Source organism: Centrocercus urophasianus, unplaced genomic scaffold (genome assembly GCF_019232065.1).
Source record: "Centrocercus urophasianus isolate 14NV4802_14NV808 unplaced genomic scaffold, USGS_Curo_1.0 seq_10, whole genome shotgun sequence".
Taxonomy (NCBI): Eukaryota; Metazoa; Chordata; class Aves; order Galliformes; family Phasianidae; genus Centrocercus; species Centrocercus urophasianus.
In genome coordinates, this window is record NW_024884142.1 from 83,916,357 (window position 1) to 83,937,648 (window position 21,292).

Below are 21,292 nucleotides of genomic sequence, written 5' to 3' on the forward strand. Positions count from 1 at the left end.
ACTGTTTGGGCAGAAGCCATCATAAGAAAGTTTTAGTCTTTTACTAAAATCATTTTCACTGATTTTGTATGCTTTGCAAACCACTTCATGCTGTGCATCCAGTGATGTTGCCTGTTGGCCTGATCTTTTCATATTACAAACCCCTCGGTCTGGAGACTGCGTGAATTCTGTTTTCCTTCTCCCTTGCAGAAATCAACCTGTGCTTGCTTATTTCAACTTAACATCAGCTCCCTCAATGAATCAGCTTGGAATAAGAATGCAATAGCGCGCTCAGTCCATCATTATCACAGAGCTTGGTGTGATGCCAGCTGGGGGTCTTTAATTTTGCTCCATTCAATGCAGTATTTCTACATACAGAAGCATGTACAAAAGATCATGTCTATCTTTGGATTCTGCAGAAGCGTTCTTTGCAGATTTCCTAGTAACCAAGTTAACTATTTCCTTAGAAAGAATACCCAGCATCCCAAACATCAAATGAGTGAATGGAAAGCCAGAAATAGAGCCCTGTGGATCAATAGATTTGACTGAGAAAGCGTTTGCATTCTCAGGGGTAAAGATCATTGTGTTTCTAAGTGGATCAGAGATATGATCCTTGGCCACTGTGAATGGAATGGAAACTGGATGCCATCAGCGGGAGAACAAGTGCTGATGTGGTGAGGTAATGCGGTAAGGAATAGAAGAGTGGAAGGAATGCAGTGCCACTGCCCCAAGGAATCTTAAAATAAGCTCAATCTGGTATTCAAATGTTGGGTGAGGGCAGAGGGTGAAAACCAAAGAAAAAAGACATTTTCACACTGCAATCATTTCTGAAAGCAGGAAAGGTATCGTTTATAACTTGTTCAGAAAACCAGCTTTCGTTGTGTTTAATATTTGGTCCCTACCCTCCTGCTAAAAATGAGCAGGAGATCACCAATCTCTTGCCAACTTGAGGATCAGAATACCAGCTCCTCACACCAAGACCTCCAGCGGAAATGGCTCAGACACACATGGGTCAGGCAGCCAGGGGAGACTGAACTGGAACGTCTGACCATTGTGTCCAGTAACAGCTGCTTGCTGAAGGTCAACACATGCAGGGCACACTGTGCGAGCTGTCCATTTTGAGCAGCATCTCACCATACTATCCATCAAGATCTGTGAAGCAGCTCACAACTGGCAACTCACTGCCAGCCTGCCACTGACCTGGTGAGAGCCACAGCCCTGGGAAGGAATGGCACAGCTAAAAAAGGTGGATTATTTCCACTGGAATGCCTCAAGTGGATGATAATTTTTATACAGAAATCTCAAAAGAAAGGTTAAGTTTCTCTATAGCTTTTGTACAGATAAGGAACCATGTCTGTTTTGAATGGTACCATTGGAGGTCTTGTTTTTGTCTTTTTGTTTTTTGTCTTTGATGCAGGTAGAGTTAGCTTGAGAATTAGTTTAATGAGTCCAAGATGCAGGTGTTTCTGTAGAGTTCCTCTGGTTTGTGTTGCCTCCTCTCTAGTCAAGATGCCATTGCTTGGTTTATTCAGAGAAGATAGTTGCCTTTTTTTTCCTCTATGCAAAAAATAACCACAGTACATCAGAGCTGCATTATTAACCTTTCACAAAAGTTTCTATTATCAGAAATGCCAAGTATATAGCACAACTCCAAAGCTACTAGAAGGCTGCATTCTGTGAGCAAGAGGTAAGAACTGAATAAAATATTCTCGTTTCTGTCTTCATTTAGGAATGGCATACCATAATGCTTGTAATTATAAATATCCTAATTTTCTCCTATTCAAAGTTACTTAACAGTTGCACAAGTTACAAATGCCTTAGCTAAAAGATAGAGCCTGATGGTAGGCAAACTCCAAACTGGTGGTAAATGCACACACTCTGCAGTCACATCGCTGCTTCATGCTATTCCAGAAAAGGAGTTATAGACTAGAAGTCCGAAAGAAGATAGGATCTGACCAGAGAACCAATGCATAGATTTTATTACTGATGGTTACATCGTATATATCCCAAGGGCTAACCAGGGATTTTGAACTATGTTTTACATCTTCACAAGTATTCTATTAAACATTTCCATAAAAAGGGAAAAAAAAAATAAAGGAAGGGAAAACTGAAACCTTAAGAAGCACAGTGCTCAGTGAATGATATCTGCTTGGCACAAAGCAGTTTGGGTCACGTCAAGGAGATGGTGATGTGCCATCCTTACAGACAACCCCAAATTCTCCATATCAGCAATTCTAAATTCTGCTGCTGTTCTACCAAGGTAGAACAGGTACTGGGCAAACAGAAAAGGCAGAGGTGAAATGAAGCTACACCATGTCATCTGCCTGCATCGCTCGCACCTAAGCAGAATCAGAGAGTGCAGGTCATGACATAAATGAAAGTAAGGCAAGACTCAGTCTTGCTCCTGAAGGAGCTCTTCTTTTACAGGAAAAAACCTCACCAGGGCTTTGCAATCAGATGATGGCACCCCATGCATTGCTCAAGCACTGTCAAGGGGCATTATACTCAGAAGACAATCCAGCCCTTGAACTCCCCAGGTACTGGTTTTAAATACCTCTCATGAGATCCAACTGCATTCTATGTCAGTATGCTCCAAACATCTAGCTTCACATTTGGTTATGTCTACAAAAACACCAGCTAGGAAAAAAGTGATAATGAAGAATTATTTTAGTCTTTTATTTGAGCAAAAGTTAAACATATGGATCCTGGCACCAAAAGTATGGAATCTGTAATAAAACATATGGATATCCATATGGGGGAATGAGAAAAAAAAAAAAAAAAAAAAAAAGGAAAAAGCTTCTTGGCCAGAAATCCTGCTCTTGCATTTTTATCCTGTATGCATGGTGCAGCCCCTTTCCTCTGCAGCACAGTGCTGCCTGCCGACAGATTAGGATGTTATAAATTCACATGCAAATTCCACAAAATGCTCCACTGTTATCAACTTTATTAGATTTACGAATACAGTCCCACTTAATTTTTTTTTTTTATTCTCTTAATCCCTTTCATCACTTAATAGCTCAGAAAGTAATGGATTTTGGTAAAAAGGAGAGGCTTATTACAATCAATTCTGTTGCTGTATCTCTCTGCTCGATGCTCAACTAATGAAACTTATTTTTCTTTGGGACCTCTACAGAAAATCCTTTCCTAAGGAAAAAGAAATAATGTTTATTATGCTGCTGGCTTGTAATAATGCAACTGTATTATTCCTCTCTTTTGGTTGTCCAACCGGAGGTTTGTAAAAAGCTATTAATCATACTCCACAAATTCTAGCCTGTAGTGTACCAAGAAGTCACTGTGGCTTGTTTAATACAAGATATCAACTTATAGGTGCAGTGACTGAGGTTCTCATGGCAACGTTCAACTCTGACTGCTCAAGGAGCCCTATTTAAGGAGAGATGGTAGCAACAGAAGGAAGGTCATCTGCATCAAAAATAGTTGAGACTCTCCATCGCTCAAGTCAACCTTCCACGTCTTATTTGAAATATGTCACTTCCATAAGTGACATATTTCAAATAATATGTTTCAAATTTCATAATATGTTTTCAAATTTCAAATAATAATAACTCTCATCTCCTTCCTTCTACATATTCTGAATGATGAGGCATAAATAACTGAATATAAGAAACAGCACATGCACCAACCTACCAAATGCAAAACAGGGACCAAGACAATGAACCAGGGAGAACTCCCTACAGTTCAAAAGAAACAAGAAAATATTTCCTTGGATTATTTTATTATTAATGTAAATATGTATTTGCAGTTCCATTTCGTTTCTGACCAGGGCTAGAAATGGAAGTAACATAAGAAAAGTTAAGCATCATAGGTGTTCTTTTACAAACGTGAGATGCTGGATGTGTCCTGGGATCAAGCAGTTAAATTCCATTTTCATTCTCCAGCTGCATCAAGTCCACAATACAATATGGTTTTAGGATTTTATACAGTCAGTTGACAATAACACAGGGTTTTCTATAGTGCCGTCAGTGCCTTGAGGCCAGTTCCAGGACCATCCAAGGAAGTCACATAACACCACCAAGTAAGCAATACTGAACTGGGAGTCTTCCCAGTCCAAACTGGTTATTTATGGCTTCTCTATCTTTCTTATTACAAAGAGTGCAGTTACTCTTGAATAATTTACTGCCAGATGTTTTTGTTGTTTTGTTTTTACTACAGATGAAAGAAGAGGACTTAGGAAGGCAAGGGCTTTGTGCATGGATACATACAGAAACCATAAAGCTCGACCCTACAAATACTTCACACGGTTAATTCATGGGAGTAAACTGCTTTTGTGATAAAGTTGCACACATGCAGGAGCATTTGCAAGGCTGATCCCTAAAACCATTAAATTAATGGCAGAAATATATAAAATATATAATTGATGAAAAAGTGAATTGAGATTCTTCTCAAAAGTAGGTAAAAAAGGATTATCACTCAGGCAAACTCTCTCTCCAGTGACTGCTCCTGATTGATAGATTTGTATAAGGCTGAGTTTCTGATTAGTTCTGAGATATGAATGCTTCAAAACGTAGGAATAAAATATAGACTTTCCAAAAATGAAATGCAATACCCAATTCAATTAAAAGAAAATGCTATGATCTGGAATTGAACCAAGACTTTGGGATAATGTTATTTATTCTGTGCCAAGTTTAGTAGATGTTTTCCAAAATGCCAGTTTACTTGGATTTTATGGAAAAATTGACCTTTTCACCCAGAATAGAGGCTGCTAATTTCATTAAAGTTGTTAGAGATTTTCTCAGACTGCATCCATGCTAATTTGAGTATTTCATTCCTCTATTTTCATCTTTATTCCCCTAGCATGGAAACAGCCTGACAGAGCTATAACTATGGCATTCTGCTTCCCGCTCCTACTGCACCCTCTGTCAGTGCAGTTATTCAGACTGCAAGAGCACTGCAGGCACTCAGGGAAGCAAGCATCGCCCATTCAAAGCAGCCCTTTCCCTGAAGGCTGGTGGCTGCAAGCCCCTGGGTCAGGCAATCCACACTTCTGGCATCCCAGAAGAGCCTGAATCAACTCAGCTGCCGTGAGACGAGCCGAGTCTGTCAGCTCATACAGCAGCTTGAGCTCATCATCTGTATTTACATAGTTCCTCAATCAAACTCCCATGCTCTGTAAACTATGTTTATTACCCTTCATGCAGGCCGATAGATTTTAGCTTGCTCTCCTTACAGTAGGAGCAGCCAAAGATCTGTGCTTGATGGCTATTTTCTGCCTTAATTTTGCCTTTAAGGAGGGAGATGTTATTACTTGCCAAACCAGCACATGTTCACAGAGAGAGTGCGGTCAAGTGGTCAGGAGCAGAGCTGATGTTAATTAGCAATGAAATGAGGAATGAACCAGCATTAGCCCTGAGACTAATCAATGGGAAAATCACTCCAAGCAGGCAGCTTAATGAAGTACTATACAGCTGTTTATTTTTAGTCCGTTTTAGCCTGACAACAAAATCCCTATTAATTAAACAACAAAATATCTAAAATGCATTTCCTTTTAGAGCCTTGCTATAGCTCTGACTTTTTGCTGTTGTTAATTATTGCATTTATCTATACCTTTCCCTGGCAATGGTAGGTCCGATTAGGAAAAATTAAGGCAGGTCAAGGATGCTTATAGCTATCATTGGCACATGTTTGTCCCTTGCCATCACCTACCACCCCACAAATGACCCACTCAGGGTCCTGCACACTGCTTATCCTGGTGCCTTTCTGCTGCAACGTTGGAGGACATGGTGCCCTGCACATGCACCATCTCCTCAGGCAGATGGAGAGACAAACCTTGCAACAGGCACATGCCACCTGTGATCTTGATCTTCTCCCTGCCAAGTGGTTCTGTGATGTATGGGGTACCCCCCCCACCACCCCTCAACTTTTCCTTTGCCCATCTCGCTGCTGAGCCATCCTCCATGCAAACCCCTGTATTTGCTAATAAAGACAGGAAAGATGCAAGGAGGAGAGTCTTGGGAAGATGCGTAAGATCCAAAGTCTTCCCACTGCCATGCTGCACCAGACAACAGCACTGTGATACAATATTGATTTAGCCAGTTGAAAAATAGTGAGCTTGGTATAAAATAATGCAACTCTGAAGTTTGAGGCTTTGATAATTCCTTTTAGAAAAGGAAGCGCTTTCCAATGCTTTCCAGCAAGCAGGCACTAAATATGAATATGACTGTTTGGATTTTGACTTGCCATTAAAAGCAGGAGCTCTAATACCAGCAGTAACAAGATTTGAAGATGCAGGCTGTGCCCTTGGGAGAGCTGTGCGGCACCCCTTCCCCTTCATATGCACAGATGAAAGGTTAACTAAAGCTTGCTTTTGTAGGAAGGGTTAACAAATAAGACACACAAAACTGTGTGTTAGAGGTTCACAGTTCATTCGGTCAAAGTCCTTTCTGAGACTGACAAACTTAATTCAGGGATTTGGGAAGAGGAGTTTCTTAATCTTTCCAGTATAACCAATAAGCCACCTCTGAAACTGCATCAGAAAAAAAAGAAAAAAAACACATCCTATGCAGATATGCCCTCAGCTAAACATACAGACACACCTTTAAGGATTTTTGTATCTGCTGTTTTTGCCTGCACGTTGCACAAAGCAACATAGTGTGATCCTTCAGGTGAACTCTGCTGCCCCAGATAGAGCAGCACAAGCCAGAGAACAGCCCTTTCCCAAGGAAAAAAAAAACAACCAACTTCCAGCTCACATTATCAGCTCCTCTACTGCAGAGAGAATTCCTAAGTCAAATTCACCTCCTGAAGATGGAGACATTACAGTAAATGTATTCATTAGATCTCAAATGACAAGCCTTAATTAAAGTGTACTGTTTGCAAAACGAGAACCAAAACTGAAGACACTCTAGTAAATATATATTTTGCGCTGAGCAGAGCAAGGCAAATGCTGGCTTCCACCTAACACCCACAACATGAAAAACACTCAAATATGAATATTTGATATGTATTTCAATAATACCGTTAGAAGACATTCAACACAGCATGATACAGGAATCACACGCAGTAACAGATTCAGACACAGACATATTTGCATTCTTCAACATAAATTAAGTTTCTTATGGTCCTTACTGCATATATGAAGAGCATGTTTTACCAGTTTTTCCTCTTCAGTCATGCGACGATTCACCAAAATAAATGTTTTTCACATCAATAATTCCATTCATGTAAAAATCACAACTACTCACAAATTTCAGCTAAACAAACTGCCTTGGGAAAGAGAGAAAGAACTTGAAATATCTGACCAGCTGCCGTGAGGTAGAGGCAAAACAACAAAAGGGGGATATCTGTTTAATAGTATGCAGTTGCATTCTAAAAGAAGTACACAGAAAAACTTAAGGCTTCCAACAGAGGCATGAGCTGATTAAAAATATCCACTGTTCTTGCAGTTGATTTTTCTCTGGTGCAGAGAAGGACCAGGGAAGATCTTCTCTCTCCCAACAGCTCCCTGAAAGAAGGTAATGGTGAGGTCAAGTCAGTCTCTTCTCCCAAATATCAGTGCTGGTATGAGAAGGATTGGGCTCAAGCTGCATCAGGGGAGTTTCGGTTTGGATATGTCTCAGCAGGAGTGGTGAGACATAGGAGCAGGCTACCAAGGGAGGCAGTGGAGTCATCATTTCTGGAGGTGTTTAGGGAAAGGTATTTAAGGACATGGTTTAGTAGGCAATGTTGGTGGTAGGTGGATGGTTGGACTAGATCATCTTAGAGGTCTTCTCCAACCTTAATGATTCTACGATTGCAATTTATGATCTTTAAAGGCACCTCCTTGCAAGACTGGACTCCATCCAACTGCAAAGTTTGATTTTCAGAGTTTTTATTCTTAATTATTATTTCTATTTTTCTTTAAAGCCACAGTGAAGCAATTATTTCTTAAAAAGCGCAGACCTGAAAAACAACATCACCATCCAGGTAATCCCCTTTATAGTCAGATTTGATAGCTCATGGAAATCTAAACAAAGGCACAATGCTGTGCAACCGCAACAGCTGGGTTGGAAATTGCTGCAGATTGTTAGGAGGAGCTGCAAACTAGAGATAGGCAATGAAAAGGTTAGAAATGATAGTTTAGAAAAAAAATAAAAAGACAAATTACTCCAAAGACCATATTCTTTAAATCGTTGAAGCAAAACATGTTTATTTGATTTGTTTGTATGCCTATTACAAAAATGCTACTTTGGGATTCTAGGAACCCAGTCTGTCAATTTTTCAGCTTCTGCACTTTCATGGTTGCTTAGAGCTGTTTAATGCAAATACACTTCCAATAAGAGATTTCATGCCCCTAAATTACACCCAGTTAAGGGCGAATGAAAATGTAAGGTAAATAACTATAATCAGCCATATTATCTTTCTCTTGGCACCTCTCACTTTACAGGCATATTTAAAGGCATCTCTGGGGTCCTATCCTTTTTAACAAGCGGCAGCGTATTTCCTGGAATATTACTTACGGTGCTATGCTGTGAACATTACACAGGTTAAAACGTTACCTAGAGACCTAGAAAGAATTGCATCTGTTGCAGAGCCACGCTTGTTGCCATGTTTAGGAACATTTGAAAAAGCAGCAAGAAAATTTTCAACTCCAAGATCAGAAAAAGAGACCAAAACTCCTGAAGTAGATCTTCCAGATCCAACACCGTTGATGACCACAGCAATTAAATGCAAGAAAATGAGACTACACATTTCTGGTATTCACTGAGGGTGCCCTGGAAATCACTTGGGAAACCATGGGGAAAAAAAAAAAAAAAAACTTAAAGGAACTTAAGAATTTCACTCCCATGTTATTCTTCTTTTTAGGCTAATAAAACCACATTTAAGAAAGAAAGGTGACCCAAGCATTGTAAGAGCCACATAGTCCCTTGCTGCCTCTCTGAAAAAAGTACATACCAATAATCAAGCTGCTCACTCAGCAAGAAGAATATAGAGCAGGACTCTCCAGAAGGAAATGCATACAAGTCTTTCAACGCACACTGTGATTATTTTGAGCATTGGGCAGTTTCACTTTGCTTACAGAAAGATGAATTTCTGGTTCTACAAATAACTACTCCTCTGCTTCATCTAGAAGTGTCCTAGCACCAAATTAAACCAGAGAAACTCTGAGACAATTAATTCATTCAACCTTAGATCTGTTTGGATTGTCTCACATACATCCCAATTGCTGCCATACCTCTATTTACCAACTTTTCATTACAGATGCTATTGTTACATCATTTGTTTGCAGATCTGCTTATGCCAATGTTCTGTTTTCTCCTAGGAAGTCACATTCCATGCAGACATTTGTCTTTTGTAAAGCAGCCCCCCAAATCCTGGACTGATTTATCCCCCCTCTACAGCACCAGCAGAAGATCATACTCAGCAATTTAAGTAGTCCTTGTGTACAGAAGCCATGTTAGATGCTCCATAGTGATGAATTTCTCCCCACATAGTTGTAGAAAAAAGTAGAAGCATGGAAAACAGATGGACAGACTCCTGTTTATGTGTTGCTTACCGACACAAAAGGTAACCTTTGGAAAGCCACAAGTTATCTAAGCCTTAGCTCTCCGTCTGTAAATGGTTATGGTAACAGCTTCACAGAGTGAAGTCCACTTTTTGTAACCCTCACAGTGCTGATGAGAAACAAACTGGTATAAATAGAGGTCTGCCTTGGATCTGTTAGACAGCTCAGCCCCTAGGACAGGTCTTTCACTATTACCATTGTGTTTCTGCTACTACAGTGAAGCCTCCCCGGTGTTACAGCAGCTCAGGAGCACTATATGCACTTGCAGAGTTTCTGTGAAACACTGACCAGGCTTAAGGACAGAAATGGTTACTAATCTGTTCTTTGTTACAGAATGCAGCAGAGAATATAGTGTCAATTAACCCCTTAAATAAATGCACAAAATAAATATCCAATTTTCCAACCCCGGCATCAAATCAATAATAAAAAAAAATACTCTTCCATCTGTTTTACCTGCAATTGTATTAAATACAGATGGAAATGTGACTTTCAAATATCTGGGTTTCTATTATGTGCTCGCCTAAACCTCATCCCAGCACGTGACAGGAGGAAGCTGTATACAAGACTTTGATTTTTCTTTTTGAATTAGAAGACATTAAGCATCCAAACCCTTTCATAAAAGATCTGAGGCAGAAGCTACATAACATCTGTGCAAGCAATGTTTTTTTCCCACTTAATCCAGACCTTAATGATCAAGAGATATCAGAAAAGTGTCAAAGCAGATAAACCAAGTTATCCCTATTAGTGCATCTAGGTCTCGTCACCAGTGGCAGCTGATCTGTAAGCTTCATTCCTGCACCAGAGATATACAAAAGAACTCCAACTTAAATGTCAATATAATGAATGGCTGATTCACAGGGAGAAGTCAGTCACTGCGTACCGAGTTTCTGTTACAGCTAGCAATGCTTCGAGGTTCCCAGGATGAACTCTGTGAATAAAAATGCGGGACAAAACAATTGTCTCTTATTGTGCTCTAATGTTTTTCTGGACATGTAACTCGTAGAGCTTTGCAGACACCACAATAGGAGATTTCAAGCAAGAAACCTGAGAAAACTCCTGTTATTGCAGACTAGGAATAACTGCTGGCATGTATCGTCATCTAACTGTGGATACCAGCTCTTCACATAGGTATCTCCTGTAACTATCCACCTCATTTTAGAGCAGTTTAACCACCAGCTAGTACTCTGACACTGCTCAGAGAAAGCCAGCTGTCTCACCAGCCCGTGCTACAGCCCTCAAAGGGAAAGGCAAAAAGAAGCCATCTCAACAATGTAGCAATTTAGCACTTCAACACTGCATTTTCTGTTTATACAATGTCTATAAGTAATTAGAGGGGGGAAGATAACCTTTTAGAATCTTCCAAAAGAGGTGCATAGGAACAAGGGTACTGTTTGAGAGCTTGATGGGTATGTCCTTAACCACCAATAACTGTTTCTTCATCTCCTATGTGACACTGCATAGTCCATAGACAGTGACAGATCCGAAAAAAAGTCATGGCTATGAGATGCACAATATTGCCTTTAGCCACAATTCTTCAAGCAGCTCTCTGACCTGGCAGAAGTAGGGTTTAAGCTGTCCCTACAGAAGCTTCATTTGTCCAACTTCCAGTTTCATCCAGTTTTATGTCTCCTTCAGTTTTATTCAGGTCAGCCTCTGAAGAACTGCTTCTTTTCCCTGGTACTTTCTTCTTGTTTCCAAACCAGTTTTCAATTCCAGGTCAGAAACTACAGTAAAGTCAGTGTGGAAATCTAGTTGGTTAACATTGGAAAATAATTTTACAGCTAATTTGCTTTTTATTGACTTAGGATTCATTGAAAAATAGTCAGTTTTGAAATCATAAAAGCTATGGGCACTGTCAAAAACAAAGCATGTAACAAACAACTGCCTCTGTCCCTTTAAAAAGTAACAGGGCAGCAGAGGAGAAAGTCTGATATGGGCAATAATAAAGTCAGCACACATCTTCCACAACTCCCTTTTGGGGCAGACAGGCCCAAGCTCTTTGCTAATCAGAACGTGTCATTCAATGATTTTCACATCTTTAAATTAGCAGACACACACGGGAGGGGTGGGGGAAGCCTGTGCACACACCACCACAGCATGAGCTGTTCCTAGTGGCTCCCAGGGCTCGGACACCAAAGCTGATAAGCACGAGCCACAGACTAGAAGTGCACTCCGATATCAGCATGCAACCTGACATCTGAGCCTTCAGCTCAGCTTCCTGAATTCCCACATCCCACAGTGCCATCACAGATTAACAAAGGAAGGAGGGAGACCTAGGAGTCTTATGCTCTCAGCATACGCTAAAGACAGGTTGTGCGGAAGGTTCTCCTAGCTTACTCCTCATCTCGTTTCCTTTAAGCATATTTTCTTCCACTGATGGGGAGCTTCCTCTGCACTTGCTGAGAAACGCTTTGACCTTCAGACAAGATACTTCATGCCTCCACAGGGACTGATGCTCTCTTCTCCTGAGTCTACAGCCAACTACCACTAGATGGATGCTTCTCTACCAGAAACAGGATATTCCGTACAAGTAATAAATGGAGTTGCCTTGGGTCTTTATCTGGTGGCCACATAGGTGATGGTAAAACAATCTATTGTGCTTTCTATTATTATTTTTTCCAAGAGACATCCCAGGATTCGTGGACACATTCAATTCCTTTCACAGGGCTGTTTTAAGGATGCCATAGACTGCCGAGATGCTCCTTCTGTTAACCTAGTCTTCATGTGATCAGCATCTAGATTATTGTTCGTCGACACAGTATAGAATCCTCCAAGTAAGAAAAACCTTGACTTACCACAAATATGTGTGAAAAGTGTATGAATATCCAAAGTGTAAGACTTAACTATCATTGCACAGCCCTGGATACAGACTTCATGCTTAGGATTTGAATCCTCAAGGTTGCATTGTATTGGCATATTTCATCTTGGTTTCAGATTAAACTTGTAAGAAAGGAAGTTTAGATGTCAGATAAGCCTCAAATCTAATACGCTATTTTAAGTTCCTTATTAAAAAATAAATAAATAAGAAAACCACATTGAGTTATTAAGTTAGTTCAAGACATACCTGCATCCAGAGGACACTCTAGTTAGCAGTCAGCTTGAAGCCAAAAATGTTGATGTTAAAAATATAATGGCAACTTCCAACCAGTTTCTACAAATGGGTACGCTTTGAAAAATAAGTCTTTTCTACACTGAATTATTCTCCTCCCCTCACATCATATAACAGCTATAAAAATAATAGAAATACACGCTCCACAAAGATGGGAGAAAGATGTTCCTGAAATTCCTAGGGAAGATTCCTATTTCAGTGTCATTTCATGTGGTTCCAGAACTTTAACAGTCTGCACATTTCAACCTGTTCAGTTATTTTTGCTTAGTATTGAAATGCTAAGAAAGAGATCTCTAAGTTGGGCTAATAAATAAAATCAGAAAACTCACCCTCCTTTTAAATACTTCCCCAATAAATTCTTTCTATCAAGTCAGAAGGAGGCAAATGGTTTTAAAATCTGAAATGTTCTGTGCATTAGGAAAGATGAAAGGGCAGCACGTACAAGCACTCTTCACAGAAGAGTGTTAAGTTCAAACTCTTCAAGGAAGAGTTTTAAGTTCTATAGCAAAACCACCATGACACTGAGCTCAGACAGAAAAAGCACTATAAGATGGGCGCCCCTGCAACCCCATGCCACAGGGTAGAGCAGCCTGCCTCAGGCTCCATCACTGGCAGCATGCTACATCACATGCAGCAGGAATGCTAGCTTGCATCTTTGAAAGGAAAGTTCTCTGGTAATTTCAAATGTTCTCAGATCCCCACCCAGTTCTGATCCACAGTAACAGTTGTGACCACCAGTCACACCACCCCAGTGCAAAAAAGAAAAGCAACCCTCCGCATCTGCTAACAGTTGTCAGGGCAAAGTTTTTTTTTCCATAGAACTTGTTGGCAGATACATGATAACTACATGGTTAGTGTACACTTAGAGATCCTGAGTCTGCATCAGGAGATCAGCTAATTAGCTATTTGCATGCACAATTACCTGATTTGTACAAGCAGTCAAGATGATTGTACATGTACATTAGGCATGGATTTGCACAACTTACTCATCTGAAAAACTGCAATTTTACTTATTTTTAAGCAAAAATCAACAGCTACTGTAGAGAGACTGCTGACTTAATGTCCCTATGGTTCATACATTCACTGAGTTTTACAAACACTACTCTTGCATCACTTCTGCGCCACACTGTGGATGTGTACATGTGTGTTCATGCCAACTTTTGTTAGACACATGCATGGTGCTAACAAAGTCATACAGGAACAGTGACCTGCTTCCCAGTGCGGGGAAATATTTCTTGTCTCCTAGAGGTCCCGTTTTCCACCGTTATCTCTTCAGTGCTGGGATCTGCTGAGCTTAGCAAAGTAAACGTGCTTTTACTTATCACACTGAGCTCAGGAAGCTCTACAAGGAGCAGAAACCCAAACAACAGCGATGCAAATACTCAACCTGGAGCCCTGAAGACTTTGAGTTTTAAACCCCAATGCTGCCATGCTGACTGGCTTTCAAGGGGTTTTCAAACACAAATAGGTCATCCACATTTTTAATGTGAAGTTGTACCATAGCTGCTAAACAAGTGGATATTTATGTCACTGTGGGTCTGAGCAGGGATTGCAGCCTGGAGCGTGCAACTGGTGGGAAAGGCAAGTTCTCCTATCACCTCATACCTTTATTCTCTTCTCCCAAGGTATCTCCATTAGTTGTGGAGGGATTCAGGATAGTACAAGAGCTCAGTAACTGAGTAGTTCCTGGTGACCTCAAATATAAGAACAGCTCCGCTTGCTTGAAGTGGCAAGGAAGTAAAAAATTCTCAGTTTACCAAGGAGAGAAAACATTAGCCCTGTCAAATAGGAATAGAAATCATAAGCTGATGAAGACCAAGCAACACTTACGCTGGAGCTGATGAAGTAACCCAAATAACATTACATTAGTAATAGTCTGAGAATGAGGCAGTATTATTTAGCTAGGCATGAAAGCCTTTTACAAATGGAGAAGGGTTCTGTCTCTGCTTCTATCCCTCAGCACACATTATTGTGATGACTGACTCTTGTATGGTTGTTCAGAGATTCCTACTTTCTCAACTAGGAGATGCTCCCCCTGACCTCAGGCAAACTGTTTTAGATGAATACAACACAGCTCCTTCCACCTCGTCTCCCTCTCTCTCCTCACTCATACTCACTAAACCAGGAACTGCTTCCAGTCAATGGTCCTGATGCTATGATAGAGTCACAGCTTCCTGTTCAAAGGGTCCACATAGCATCACAGCTGTAAGATTTAAAGTCTTCCTCAGTTTTCCATCAGTGCACTGAGCTGCAGAAGCACATGCTATACAGTAAGGACCTCTGGAGGAATATCAGGGCTTTGCTGCACAAGCTGAGTGCAGCTGCTGTGGGTTAGCAGTAGCAAAAGAGACAGGACCACAGCTGCAATACTGCACAAATGCCCTCACTGATAAACCACCACTGAAAAAGCCCAACTTCTTCCACAGCCGAATATTTATGCAACACAATGGCTTTGAGAATGGTAATTGCTGCGTTAGAACCTTCTTCTGTGCCTGCCCTGCAAAGAAGTTCAAAAGCTACTTCACAGAAGCACATTTTCCTTTTGTTACATTAAATAAAGGAGGCATGCTGAATGTTTGCTCACTGAGAAATTCAAAATACTATAAATACGCTCAAAATAGGAGTCAAGTTGCAATTTCACATCCAAATATAATTCACCTCCTTGGAGAACCGGGGAATACAGAAGAATCAACCCTGGGGCTCCTTCCCATGCTCAGGGGTTTGAGTGTTTCTCTGGGAAGGCTCAGGTCAGTCCTGTGCCACAGGAGCATGTCCTGCAGCTGGAACATCTGAAGCAGGGAGCGCTCCATGTTGTAAACTGCTCATGCAGCAGGACTGAGAAAAAGGCATCTCCTGGTCACCGGCTGTTCCTGACTACAGGAAAATGAAAATACAGCATCTCCACACCTGTTCACCTGATGGTGAAGGAAGGAAAAGCCATTACCAAGTGACAGGAGACGAAAAACCAAAATCCACTTCAGCAACTCATCCCAGCACTGGTGATTAATCTCACACTCCCACAGCCTGATGCACATTAACCAGATAATTAATAATTTCTTTGGGGACTCCAGCTCGGCAACTGTTTTATCAACCTGCACAGCATTAGGAGAGACGCTGTGCTTGTGATCAAACTGCTGGAACTATGGAAACGTTCTACAGGAACAGTAAAAGCTTGAGAGCAATCTGTGAGCCCAGTTTTACAAGGAACAGTAACATATGTGCAAAAATCAAGGCTGCTTCTTTGTCAGTGCAGTCACTAGACTCAAAATCGGAGTGAGATCAGCATAATAAGAATAATTAACAGCAATGCTCAACTTCCATCTTTCCCCAACAGAAGTGCTTTTCCATATTTTTTTTTAAGTACATTTTGCCTGATGCAGTAGCATTATGTCAGATCCTGTTCTTTCACTGTCCTCAGTATGGATAATCAATTAGATGCACATACCTTAACACTAAAGAAAGTTTAACATTAAAAGTACAGAAGCATCACATGATATTCAAATTCTATATGCTTTCAATTAATTTGCTGAGGAGCAGAAAACTTGGTATTGCTCTTGCTAGTAACTGTGCCATCAGTGCATTCACACACTATGTTCAAGGACAGAAGTTGTACAAGACCATGAGCACAGTACTGAAGCGCTGACACTGCACCATCTTCCCCAACACTTACAAATGGACTGCTGAGAAAAATGATGGTAAGTAGTCTTTCAGATATTAAACTCTCTAGTGTGTTAGATGTATGTCAGTATTGGGCAATTAAGAATAACTGATAATTAATTAAATCACACCCATGGCCCCACCCCTGAAAATAATATTTAGATCCACATTCCTGCCTAAATATATCCTTCTTTCCAAAAGAGCAATACTGTGCAGATGTTACTTGCAAGAAGGTACTGCAGTTTGTCAACAGGTTTCAGAAGAATAAGTTATTTGGATGCTTTTCTAAAAATAGTTTAGGTATCATCACTGTACACATAAGGAAATAGAGACACAATTGTACAGGTGTCCCAATGAAGCCTCCCCACCACTCTGGTTCCTAAGCAAAGTCTCAGTTTACCCTTTCATCACACAGATTTCAGCTATGGCTCAGCAGTATACCTGATTTTTAAAGGCATTCTGCTCTTAAGATTACAACCACAGAAAAGCAGAGCTCCAGAAGAAAAGTACCTTGGCTCAGGTAACTGGGAGACTGGGTACATACCTCCAAAATGATACATTTTCTCTGAAGTCTGTCCTAAGACTATGTTAGTAATAAAGAATGCATTTTTTTTTAGTAGATAGCACAGCTTAATTTGTATTTTCCTTTCATATGGCATTAACTAAAATACATAACATCTCCATTTTTTATCATCTACTCTAGTATTTATGACTCTCCTCACCATAATATTTGAGCCCCTTCATTTTCATAGTGTCAGTTACCATTATTCCATTAAATTAAATCCTTTTACAAGCATCTTCCTATAAACATGCACTAGAGATAACACAGCCACATGGTGAGGATTCACAGACTACAGTAAGCAGATTACACCTGTCTTGATTTTCAGTGTAGCTGTCGGCAGAGAATATTCTTCCATCAAACTGGGCACAGATCTCCTCATTAAAGCTACAGGGGAGAATAATTACAGAACAGTATATTGCAGTTTACCAATTGGTCTTGCATACATAATGGCTTATGAAAGAAAAACTGCATCCTTTAACAGCTGGGAAAATCTTTAAATTGTTATTATTATTATTATAAAATGCCCAACATTTTAAACTATCCAATAACTTGCCTCCTGTATGCAAAGCAGACAGATACAGGTGATCAGGGCCAAAAAGGTCTCAGACTCCCAGTCCATAAATACAATTATTTTTCGCTTTGTAAACACTCCATTCCACAACCTTCCGTTCTACAGCAAAATCCTCTCCTCATGAGAAAATTATGCTGATTGCAGAGGAAGCCCTGAAAGCAAATGGGTGGTTTTCTGGATCCGCTAATCTCTCACACTGAGTGTTAAGCATCCTGTTCCCCTGCATACTCATTCTTCAGTAGAGAATGAGTGAAACCATCAAGTCCCCTGTCCCTCTCCCACTGGAAGGTGAAGAGGATTTGCAATGGTAGACCAATCTCTAGCCATACCTGTGTCTTTCTTCCAGTAGGCCTTCTTGCTGGCCAGCTGCCTGCAGGGGCACTCCCATCCCTAATGGGATGAGGCCTATGAGCACCTCCAAGCCACACAGAGGTAGCAGCTCTTGGTGTCCCCATGCCTCACCAATTGCAATCCAGGACTGAAGCATCCAGAATATATTCATACAATCGTTTTAATTGGAACTCTTAAAAGGTCACCCAGTACAAATGCCCTGCAATGAGGGGACCTGCACCTACAGCAGATCAGGATGCTCAGAGCCTCATTCAGCCTGACCTTTTGCATCTCGAGGAACAACGAATCCACCACCTTCCCAGGCAACCCATGCCAGTGCCTCACCATCCTGATTGCAGAAAGCTTCTTCCTTATATCCAATATAGATCTCCCTTCTTTTAGTTTGGGACCATTCCCTGCTGTCCTATCACAACAACCCTGCTGAAGAGTCTATCCTCTTCTTTCTCACAGTCCCCCTTTAAATACTGAAATGCCATTATCAAATTTCCAGGCTGAACAGCCCCAGCACTCTCAGCCTGTCCTCACAGGGGAGGCGTTCCATCCCTCAGATCATTTTTTTCAGCCCTCTCCCGGATGCACTCCAACAGGTCTATGTCTCTCCCATACTAAGGGCTATATATTAAATGTATATTCCTGTGGCATGTTAGGAAAACTGAGTTTTCACCCTTGTTGATAGCTAAGACAGATGATATGCATCACTGAAGAACAAGATGGTTCTGTCTGTGAAAGGGCTTTCAGTAGGAGGCACTGCAAATAACACACTGTGCCACTCCAACCAGCCTCAGCTCCTGGACAAGCTGGCTCCACACCTTTTCCTGGCCCCTATCATCACTAGGCACGTGCTGGTGACAGCAGTCCCATGAACATATATGCCGCCCATATATGTAGAACCTCATCTGTGTACCTACAGTATCAGAGGGAACAGTGCCTGCTCAGGCCAGCAGCCAAGGGCCAGACTGGTCACCCCAACAAAGTTTTAATCTTTGAGCCTCTCCTGAAGAGCAATCCACTGCATAGCATACTCACAGGTTAATCAGCTGAAGGCTGAAAGAGGTGACCCAGTCCAGTGTTTGTCCTGCGCAAACACTGACCGTTAACTTTCACCCATTTTAGAATGGAACTCAGCAAGGCCATCCTCAGCCAGCAGCTCTTTGTCAAGGCCAGCAGTGACAACATGTGGGCTGAAGGATGTTTGGCTTTTAGTCAGAAAAGAATAAACCAGTTTCTCCTTCATTCCTTCTTCCATTGCCCCACAGCACAGAAGAGTCCAAAATAGTTTGCTATTGATTGCCACAGTAGCAGAAGACGGCTCTTAAGGAAAATCTTCCTTGACTGCAGTGGTTCTGGACTAAAATATCAACCAAAGTTCATAAACTAATACAGCTCATAAAAAAAAAAAAAAAAAAAAAAAAAAGTAAAAATCAACATCCCACAGAAATTGTTCTTTTTAGAAGTATTAGAGGTCTGTAATATCTTTTCTTCCCACTACTGTCCCCTGTACTGCTGACTGTACATACATATTCCAGTCATCCATTTAAAGGTACTGAGTAACAAAACAATCCTTAATTAAATTATCAGAATATATCTCCCATGTGTTTTTGAAATAAATCTGAGTTCAATGCAAACTGCTTTTACAAAGTATTTCTCTTACACTTTCCTGCTCTTCTGAGGAAAAACAAAACAAAACAAAACAAAACAAAACAAAAACCAAAAAAAAAAAAAAAAACAGACAAACAAAAAAATCAATTTGGCAAACAGAAAGAAAGCAATTACAAGCCTATTACTGAAAACATAATATGGAGCATTAGCCAGGAACTGCTAAAAGTTGGAATCTTTTTTTTCCTGGATGGAGAAGGATGACTGAAGCACCTGGCAAAACTACCCACTACCCACCACAAGAAAAAGCATTGGAGAGAAAATAAAAAAGATAAGGATACTATCCGTTAAGTGGAGAAACCTGTCACAGGTATTTCAGTAGATCAGGTCTCTGGCTATGTAATAGAGAAGAAGCCCTGATCAAGTCACATGCCCTTTACTACAGAAGATCAGATCAAAAGATTTCAAAGGGAACTGATGGTGACAGTTTCTTCATTTGTATGCAATGTGACATACCGGATTCAAACTCCTGGCTACTTTTTGAACTATATGTCAGGGGACAGAAATTATTATTTTCTTTTATTTCTTACTTTTAAGAACTTCTAGCCATTTGGGGGTTCTCCCCCCAGCCCTCCATGTCCCACTACCCTCTTTTTTATTTTCAGCCAGGATTCAAACGTTCACCTTTGATGTAATATTTTTTGCTGCACATCAGAATAGCTAGACAAAGCTTCAGAAAGGCAATTGAATCCAGAGAATGAAAAGGATGACATCACTTCAAACATGAACTTTTAATAAAATTATCCTTAAGAAACCTCCCTTGTGATTTTTCTTGCCCTGTGCCTTTTTTTTTTTATTATTATTCCTTTCACTCTTTCCATGTGTCTGAAGTAATTTAATTATTGCCATACTAGCTGCAGTTTACTCTGACCGATCAGCTACAGGCAGGCACAAATATTTCTTCTTGTTTCTCACTGCTTCTGCCAAGAAGTGTTAAACATAATGCAGAAAGCAACTGTGCACGATCACTGCTTGCTTAGCCAATAACAGACGGTGTAACAGTTGTATTCATATAGCATTTAAAATAAGTGGGAAGACTTCTGACTAGCTCAGACTCTCCATGGCCAAGACCCCAACTAGTTTTGTGCCAGCATTTCCTGTTTACATCTGAAAAGTTCATTCACTTGTTATATTTATTAGCAGATTCACTCCAAAGCAGGCTCTTCTATCAAAAAAGAACCAAAACCTCACTAAAGTGCTACAGAAAGGCACTCAGTATTCATGAGCCAGTGATATGTTTAAGGTAATAACGCTGTCCCAAAAGTGTTGTGAAACATTCAGGAGCAGCAGTTGTAGTCATGCCAGCATCTGACACAAAGACAACCAGTTCTGAAAACAGAAAAACAACGTTGCAGTCTCCTGGTCAAAGGAGAGGCTACTTCAAGCTACCAGAAAGTTATACAACATTCACTCTAGTTCTGGTAGATGCAAGCAAAATAAATGTTACAGTTGTGTAAGTTGTTTCTAAACATGAAAAATTATGTTTAAATGTTTCAAACTCATACAAATCTTCATAAGTATTGGAGCAACGTTAATAAAGCGTGCTGAATTTAAACACTTAAGCCTGTAAGCTTCTTTCAATACAATGGAAAAAAATAGCTCTTTCCAAACAATTTGCTTCAAAAATATTACTGAAATACCTGCTTTTTGTGTATTAGTTTATCAAGAGTTTACAGTGGAGAAAGGCTCCACCCCTTCCTGCAGCACAGGTGAATTGCCTTCACCTGTACTCCTGTGGCTGACTCACTGCTCACCTCAGGTGATCAATCAGAGGTTCAGGCTGTGATTCAGCAGTTCCCATACACACACTTAAGCAGAAAAGTCACTCTTCATAGGCTCTCACAACAGCCCACAGTAATAAAGCAGGTTTTCTAAGAGTGCACAAGGGTTAAAGCCTAGGTAGGAGCC

At 40.5% G+C, this 21,292-nt stretch overlaps 1 protein-coding gene across 7 annotated transcripts in view; it reads right to left on the reverse strand.

Moving 5' to 3' along the window:
- ESRRG (estrogen related receptor gamma) overlaps positions 1-21,292 on the reverse strand; it is a 382,468-nt gene that overhangs the window by 252,701 nt on the left and 108,475 nt on the right. The window lies entirely within an intron of this gene.